An 8,011-nucleotide genomic window follows, 5' to 3' on the forward strand; every position below is an offset into this window, starting at 1 on the left:
TATCTTTTGCAAGTTTCTCTTTCTTTTCTTTTATTTTCTTTTGTTTATCATTGACTTTCTTTGAGTTCTTACCTGCCATGGCTGCCAAGTACTTACCCGTGGGTGAATATGATTAGGGATTCAAGGATGTTTGATGGTTGCTTATAGGGAATTATGCTACTTGGTTTGGCCTTTTTTTTTTTTATTTAGAAATTCACGTTACATTTTTTTAGGGGATTACGCTACTTAATTGGTTTCCCAATTTAAAACTAACACAAACTCTTTTTTTGGTTTTTTTTTTTTATAGGAATTTACACTACTTTTTTTTTTTTTTTTTTTTGAGAAGGAACAACTTGAAACATTCTTATAAACTACATTACATGCTACTTTGTTTCCCAATATCCTAAAAAAAAATTAACTTCTCATTCAAAATGTATCAGTAATTGGTTTCCCTATTTAACCCAATAACCTAATCTCTCATCTACTTTCCCATTATTGTTGATTAATTTAAAGTCATTCAAAGTGTTTGTGGACGAAAAGAGTCGTTCAAAGCCATTGTTGATTAAAGTTTCATCTTTTAAAAAAAAATTAAAATACTTGGTTTATTCAAAATAATGTTAACCTTATATTTAACCCTAAATCTTTTATCTCTCTCAGGTTGATGTATGCACAAATTTATTGGATTGCATTGAGGAGGCATTGGAATAGAATATTAGATAAGTTCGGGTGAGAGAATTTACAAGAATTATTGTATGATTCAAACCTCACATCAAGTGGTTGTTATCTAAAAAATTGTTGTAAAAAAATTTCTTTTGTAACAGAAACTATATTTATCATTTTTATAATTCTATGTGAAATTCAATTTACATTTTTTTTTTAATTATTAATTTACTACTTCATAAAAAATGTTACGTACCTTTTCTCGGTTTTAAAGGTAGTTAATAAATTTTAATTTAAGCTCTTTTTCACTTTTGTTATGGATATGTAGTAAGTGGCTAACTTTTAGGATTAAAAAACTAAAATTTTGGATTAAACAAAAATTGATAATTGTGAGCCTTTCCTTTAACACCAAAAAAAAAAAAAGAAAAAAAAAAAGAAGGTAGTTGCAAAATTTTAAATTTAAGCTTTTATTTACTTTTTTTTTTTTAATGGATGTGCAGTAAGTGGCTAAATTTTAGGATTAAACAAAAAAAGATAACGGCCATAAATAAAATTTATAAAAAAGAACAACAACAACAACACACACCAAAAAGAAAAAAAAAAAATGTGGATGCCACATCCTAGAGCCTTTCTTTTAACCCAAAAAAAAAAAAAAAAAAAAAAAAAAAACACTAAGACAATAAAAATTTGAGCCTTCTACCGTAAAAGATAAAAAAATGGTAGTTACTAAATTTTAAATTTATGCTCTTTTTAACTTTTCATTATGGATGTATAGTACATGGCTAAATTTTAGGATTAAAACACTACATTTTAAATTTTTTTAAAAAAAACAACAACAACACCCAAACAAAGACAAACGTGGATCTTGGATGTTTTTCATTTAACAAAAATAAAAGACCAAAAAAAAAAAAAAACCTAACACAAAGAACTGGCAACCTTTTACCGTAAAAAATAAAAATAAAAACTACTAAAATTTTGTACTTTGTTTTGTTATGGATGTCAGGATGTGTACTAATAAGTGGCTACATTTTAGGACTATCATAAACAGACTAGCCTCTAAGCACGCGCGTAAGAGACTTTTCTATTTTTTTAGGAAAAAGTTAATTGTAAGGGTATTGGGCCCAAGAGCTCATCATCTATGTTTATGTTGGGCCTGAGGCCCAAGCCGAGGATAAGGGATCATCTGAGGAAGGGTAAACATTGTCAAGGGAGACCGTGCTAGTAAATAAAGGAGTTAGTTTTGATCATAATGGCCTAGGAGGTTGGGCTGAGGATGAATGCCTCCCCGGCCAACCAAAGCTGAGGTTCGTAGAGGTGGTCTGCCGTTCGGAGGAATGTTCTAGGAAATTCTATTGATACAGATAAGTATTGCAGAAACAAAGGACAGAGGGGATTCCTAAAATATCTAAGGGAAAAGCTGCTATCACCACATTAAATGCTCTGCAGCTAACTTTCTGACCGCAATAATGTGGAGGTGATACCTGAACAGTGGTTTTCAGTCTTATAGCTACTACACAAAGATTTCAGAAAGGTACTGATGGGACAAATATCAATACCAACCATCTAAACTACACGTGGAGGGTAGAAATGAAAGGGGAAGATAGTATAAAAGAAGAGGGAGGCAATGAGAGAGGGTGATGGAGAAATCAATAGAGAAATACTATAGCAATTAGGAACCAAATTTGTAATCAAACTTGTGAGAAATATATAAGAATTGATCTCCTCGGATTGTGCCGATGATGTTTTTTTTTAGCTTAAACCAATCCATCTTCTTGTTTTTGTCATTTGAGTCCATTTTATTTGTTGTCCAACTCATTTTAACCCAGTTTTCCAACCCACTCTCTACAAATTCATTGTTTTGGGCTTGTTGGGCCTGAGTCCATCCATCGTTTGGGCTAGAGACTCAAATTTGGTCCTTACATTAATAATTTGTATCCACTATAATTTGGAATTACTAAATTTTCCAATTACCAAAAAAAAAAAAAAAAAAAAACCTAAAGATATGATGAAAATTTATTTCACCTACAAACACATAATACTCATCAAGCCTTTTTCTTTTTTTTTTTCACATCTTCCATGACTGTTAAGTATTTATTTGGAAATAACTTATTTAATTTTTTGTTGAATTCTTTTTACTAAAAGTGTATTATAGTACATTTTTTCTTAAAAAAAAAAAAAAGTATAAAATAAAAAATAAAAATGAAGTTCTAAAAACTGTAAGGACACTACGTGTCTTTTTACAAGATTAATCAAAGAGCATATAATATTGGACAACACAGGACTTCGACTTATCCAGAAACAAGATCCAAATAATCCGGTGCTTCTTGTTTGTTTCTCGAACTTGATCAATTTACGTAATCTATACATATATATGTTCTTTCTTTCATCACGTGTACGTCCCCAGTATTTTCCTTCAGAAAAGGGAAAGCATCTTTGTAAGAAGCATGGTTTAACACGAAATCATTATGGGTTTTCTAGCTGCCACTTGGGCATGTGAATTAATTTGTGATGGTTACGTTAATTAACACATTGGAAGGACGAGTAACAAAATAGCCCATGAATTAGCCCAGCAAGCAAAAAAAGAGTGAAGGATGCCATGTGCTGGTTAGGAAGAGAACCAGACATAATTGCAGATTTGCTTAGACGTGAGGAAGTGTTGCTATAGGGTCTTGTTTGTGGTCTATTTTGTTGCTGGTTTGTTTTCCTTTGTGTCCTGTTTCTAGTTGCTGCTTTCTCTGGCTGTATTGTTCTTGCTGTTTTAATGAAATTTCAGTCATCTTTCAAAAAAAAAAAAAAAAGAAGAAGGTTTCTTTGTGTGTACTATGAATGAACTGCCTCTAGCTTTGTAAATAAAATCTGATCCCGGCCTAGCTAGCTTAAGCAATTAGAAAGAGAACTCACCTAACATACTATTTTAAACAAAAGTAGACGGGCACCGGCTACATTATATTAGGAAAACCGTCCTATGGAGTTAATTGTTACACAATTATGTTAGAAATATTGGGTCGAGCCAAACTCAAATAAAGTAATGCCCATTAGTGGGTCTAGTCTAGCTTATTGCTAAAGAGTTGTGCCCATTACCAAAGAGCTGTATATCTTGGCTTCATACTCTTTGATTGTCTATATAAAATGGGTGAGGACTCATTTGCGCAACTGATTGAATTAAATCACTAATGTGTGGTGTTATTGTGAATAACACATACAAAAACGATTTCATCACTACATTTAGATTGTGAATAGTGGATACTATGTGTTTTATTCTCGTAACAAACACCACTATTAAGTCTCAAATATCAATAATAATACATGTGCTTGGAGACTTTGATTTTCAACAAATGGCTTCTACATAAAACAATACCAAGGATTAAGTGTTAGGAGCAAAACCTTAGGCGGATTTTATGTTTTAGGAAAAATTACATGAATTTTGTGAACTTTAAAGAGAAAATGTAATCATTATATGAGCAAAAATATATGGTTGTCCAGGAATTATGCAACTCATATAAAAAGTAAAATCCCAATGAAAGAGAAATGTATATTTTATCTTTTGCTCTTTATTAGAAAGAGAAATGTATATTTTATCCTTTGCTCTTTATTAGAAAGAGAAATGCAAAATTATGTTGTTGTTTTGTTACAGGGTAAAGGAGGAGCATATGGTCTTCCACTGAGATGTTAAAAAATACAGTAGAGTATGCAGCTGGTGGGATTAAACCAACTAAAGTTCCATTTGGTGCATTAGACTTGCTTTGAGGGCACATGCTGCCCCCAGTATGTGTTTAAAATATACAGAATGGACTTGTATGTCACATTCTAAAAACTCCATTTTGTATTTTTTATCCTTTGCTCTTTAGATTATAGATTTAATAAAGTGGCCAACCCCAAATATTTCATGGCCCAAAAAGATGAAGCCCTTTATGTGGGTGGATACTTCATTGATAATTTTCCTTTTTTTTTTTTTTTTTTTTTTGCCAATTATTGATAATTTTCTTTTTTTTTTTTTTTTTTTGTTGCCAATTATTGATAATTTTCCTATCATCCACCAGCAATAGGGTTGTAAATGAACCAAGCCGCTCATCAACAGCTCGGGTTTGGCTTGATAAAAAGCTCGTTCATGTTTGTTTGTTTGTTTATAAACAAGTCAAACTTAAGCCTTAGTTTTAGGCTTGTTTAATAAACGAGCTGAGCCCAAGTACAAAATATCGTTCGTGAACAAGCTTGTGAACACCAAGGCTCAATACAAAAGTAACAAAACAAGTTAAGCCTAGGCTTATTTATGAGTTTGGTAATAAAATTGATATGAGCTTGACAAGTAAACTCATATCCTTCCAAGAATCTAATTAATTATAAGTTGAGACCACTCATCTAAACCAAATAGGTTAGATAATAAACTTGATATAAGCTTGATAATATACTTGAGTTGGATCTCAAGTTCAAAAACATGATATTAAGCTTGAGTTTGGGCTTGATATCGAACTTGAGCTTGGCTTGACCAATGAATCAAGCCAAGCCAAGCCAAGCTCAAGCTTTTATACTTTATAACAAGCTCAAGCTTGAACATTATTTGTAGACTCGTATCAAGTTCAAACCGAGCTTGAACATTCTACTTTTGTTGTCGAGTCGAGTTTGAACATTCACTACTCAACAAAGCTCGGCTCGTTTACAGCTCTAACCAGCAAATCCATCCTTTAATGAAAACTTCCCTAGATTATTGTTAAATTAAAGGTTCCACACCAACCCACATTAGGAGGGACCTGTAGCACAGAAATATTTTAATGGCAACAAAAGTAGAAGGAGACAGAGGGACAGAGAGAAGGTTCTATGTATGAAAAATTATGAAAATCCATCACTAAAATAATTTTAACTTTCTTTGGCTCGTAAAAAAAGGCTAAAACCCTCTAGAAAATCCAAAACAACCATGCAACAATTAGGACTTCTGTCTAATGTCTCAAGTCTCAACACTCAAGGTATTATGTGTCACACATTCATATTTTATGGGTCCTATATTAACGAGGTCTTCTTCCCAAATATGTTTGAAGGGTGATTTAGATGCAACAAGGGTGATTTAGATGCAACAAAGTTGCTTATAATCTAGTTAGACTATGATAAAGGTTTCACATTTTTTTGTGTAGATACCACCACGGTTTCAATACATAAGAGCATCTACATTGATGGAGCTATTTTTTTAGCTATTTGGCACCACAAAGAGTTACTTTATCTATTTTACCTTTTCACTTTACAAAATATCCAACATCAGTGATTTTATTTTAACTTTCAACACAATAAAATAATATATCTATTACATTAAACCATTTATTTATTTATTATTTTTTCCCTATTCTTCACCGTCTTCATCACTATCTTCAGACACCACCTCCACCACTAGTGTGAAACTCAGCACCCAGCAACCCCAAATCAGCACAAACTCAACACACAAACACAAACACAGACTCGGCGAAAACCCAGCACAAACACAAACTTAGCACACAAACACAAATCCAACACAAACTCGGCGGTGATGCGGCTTGGGGAGATGGGGTCTCTGCGAGATGGGTCTAGAGAGATAGGGTCTCAGCGAGATGGGTCTGTGGGTCAGCGAGATGAGTATGGGGAGATGGGTCTGTGGATCGGTGAGATGGGTTGGCAAGCTGGCTGGTGAAGTAGAGAGGAGATGAGGGAGGTGCTAGAGAGGAAAAAAAAATGAAAAGGAAAAAAAGAAAAAATGAGAGAAGCCGGAGAGAGAGAGAGAAAGAAAGAAAAAGAGAAAATATTTTTTTAATGAAAGAAGAGAGAGAAGTTTAATAAATTTTTTTTTTTTTTTTTTTTTTGTTTTAGCTTCTTACTATAGTGCACAGCCATAGTTAATGGCTATGCACCGTAGATGAGGAGCTAAAATTTTTAAGTTTTAACTCCACCATTGTAACTTACTTTTTAAAATTAGTGGTGCTAAAATAACTATATAATTATTTAGTACCATTAATGTTAGTGCTCTAATATAGACTGAAATAGCCCGTTTTTCTTGATAAAATTCTATTCTTTTTCTCCAAAAAGAATGAAAGATATGTTGTGCATTTCACACACAAAGCAAGCACAGCATAAAATGATTATATAACTTGCATTAACAACAGTTTCGGTTCAAGATTACTCATCTCCAATAGTGCACAAAGTGCTTTCTTGGATTTTGCAAATCATCGAATTGATTCCATATCCATCACATTGTATGAAGCACTAAGCTGGCGGAATGTAGCAACTTTGTCTTTCCATGTGTCGGAAAGCTAACCCCCCACACCAAATGAAGAATAATGAACTGGACCATATGTTCCACATGATTATTATATCTTTTTTTACAATTCAGCCAAAAAAATAAAAATAAAAAAACGATTTTTAAATTAAAAGGACTAGCCGTTAGAAAACTTTGACCATGTCAAGAGGAGAAGAAAATTAGAAAAGGTCTAAAAAGCTACCAAACATGAGGACCACTGACCGTTTGAGAGCAATTAGTAAAAATTTACAACATCCAGTACCAACCGGTAGTGTCATTTTTGTCATTACACTGTCTCTCTTTTTTGGGTAATAATTAACACTGTCTTAATGAGCCGTAATTGTATGCATATATAGAGGACAAGGGAAAACCTAGAAAGTGGTTGGGAGGTTGAAGAAACCAGCTGGTTGTACAGTGTACATGCCCTTTGCTTTGCTTTGCACCAAATAGAGAGAAAAAAACTTTCTCATTGGAAAAAAAAAAAAAAAAAAAAAACATGTTTTGGGCATTGTGATTGAAGAGGTAAATGGAGGACTTTCATTTGATATCAGTTTTGACTTGTGGGTCAGTCTTACAAAATTAAAAATGGTTCAAACTGGCTTGTGAAAAATAAAGATGCGGTTCTTGAAAACAGGAAAAGAGAGTAAAGAAAGTGAAATAAAGATGAGATTGAGAATGAGTTAGACCAATGCTTTGGGTAAGAGGTCCCTAACTTTTTACACATGCATGAAATGAATATACCTTTACCTCCAAAAGTTTTTGTTTTTTTTGTTTTTGTTTTGATAACCTGCAATTTTCATTCAATCAAAATAAACAGACAAACAGGCAGAGTTTGTTTTTAGTACATTAATTCTTCTTGAAAATATATAGCTGTTTCAAGTTTCAACTAACAATATTGGCCAAAAAACTGATTGTACCTAGCTGTACAAACTGAAAAAAAAGAAAAGAAAAAAAGAAGAGTTTATTAACCATTAATCCAATTCAGTTGAGCCAATTCCAAAGGGAACATTTAGTACCGAACCCTTGTAGGAGGCTTCAAACCATAAACCAACTCTTATGATCAACAACAATTATTTACTTAACAAAGAATTACTTACACACACAGGTAATCAAGAA

The sequence above is a fragment of the Quercus lobata genome, chromosome 8, assembly GCF_001633185.2.
Source record: "Quercus lobata isolate SW786 chromosome 8, ValleyOak3.0 Primary Assembly, whole genome shotgun sequence".
Lineage (NCBI taxonomy): Eukaryota > Viridiplantae > Streptophyta > Magnoliopsida > Fagales > Fagaceae > Quercus > Quercus lobata.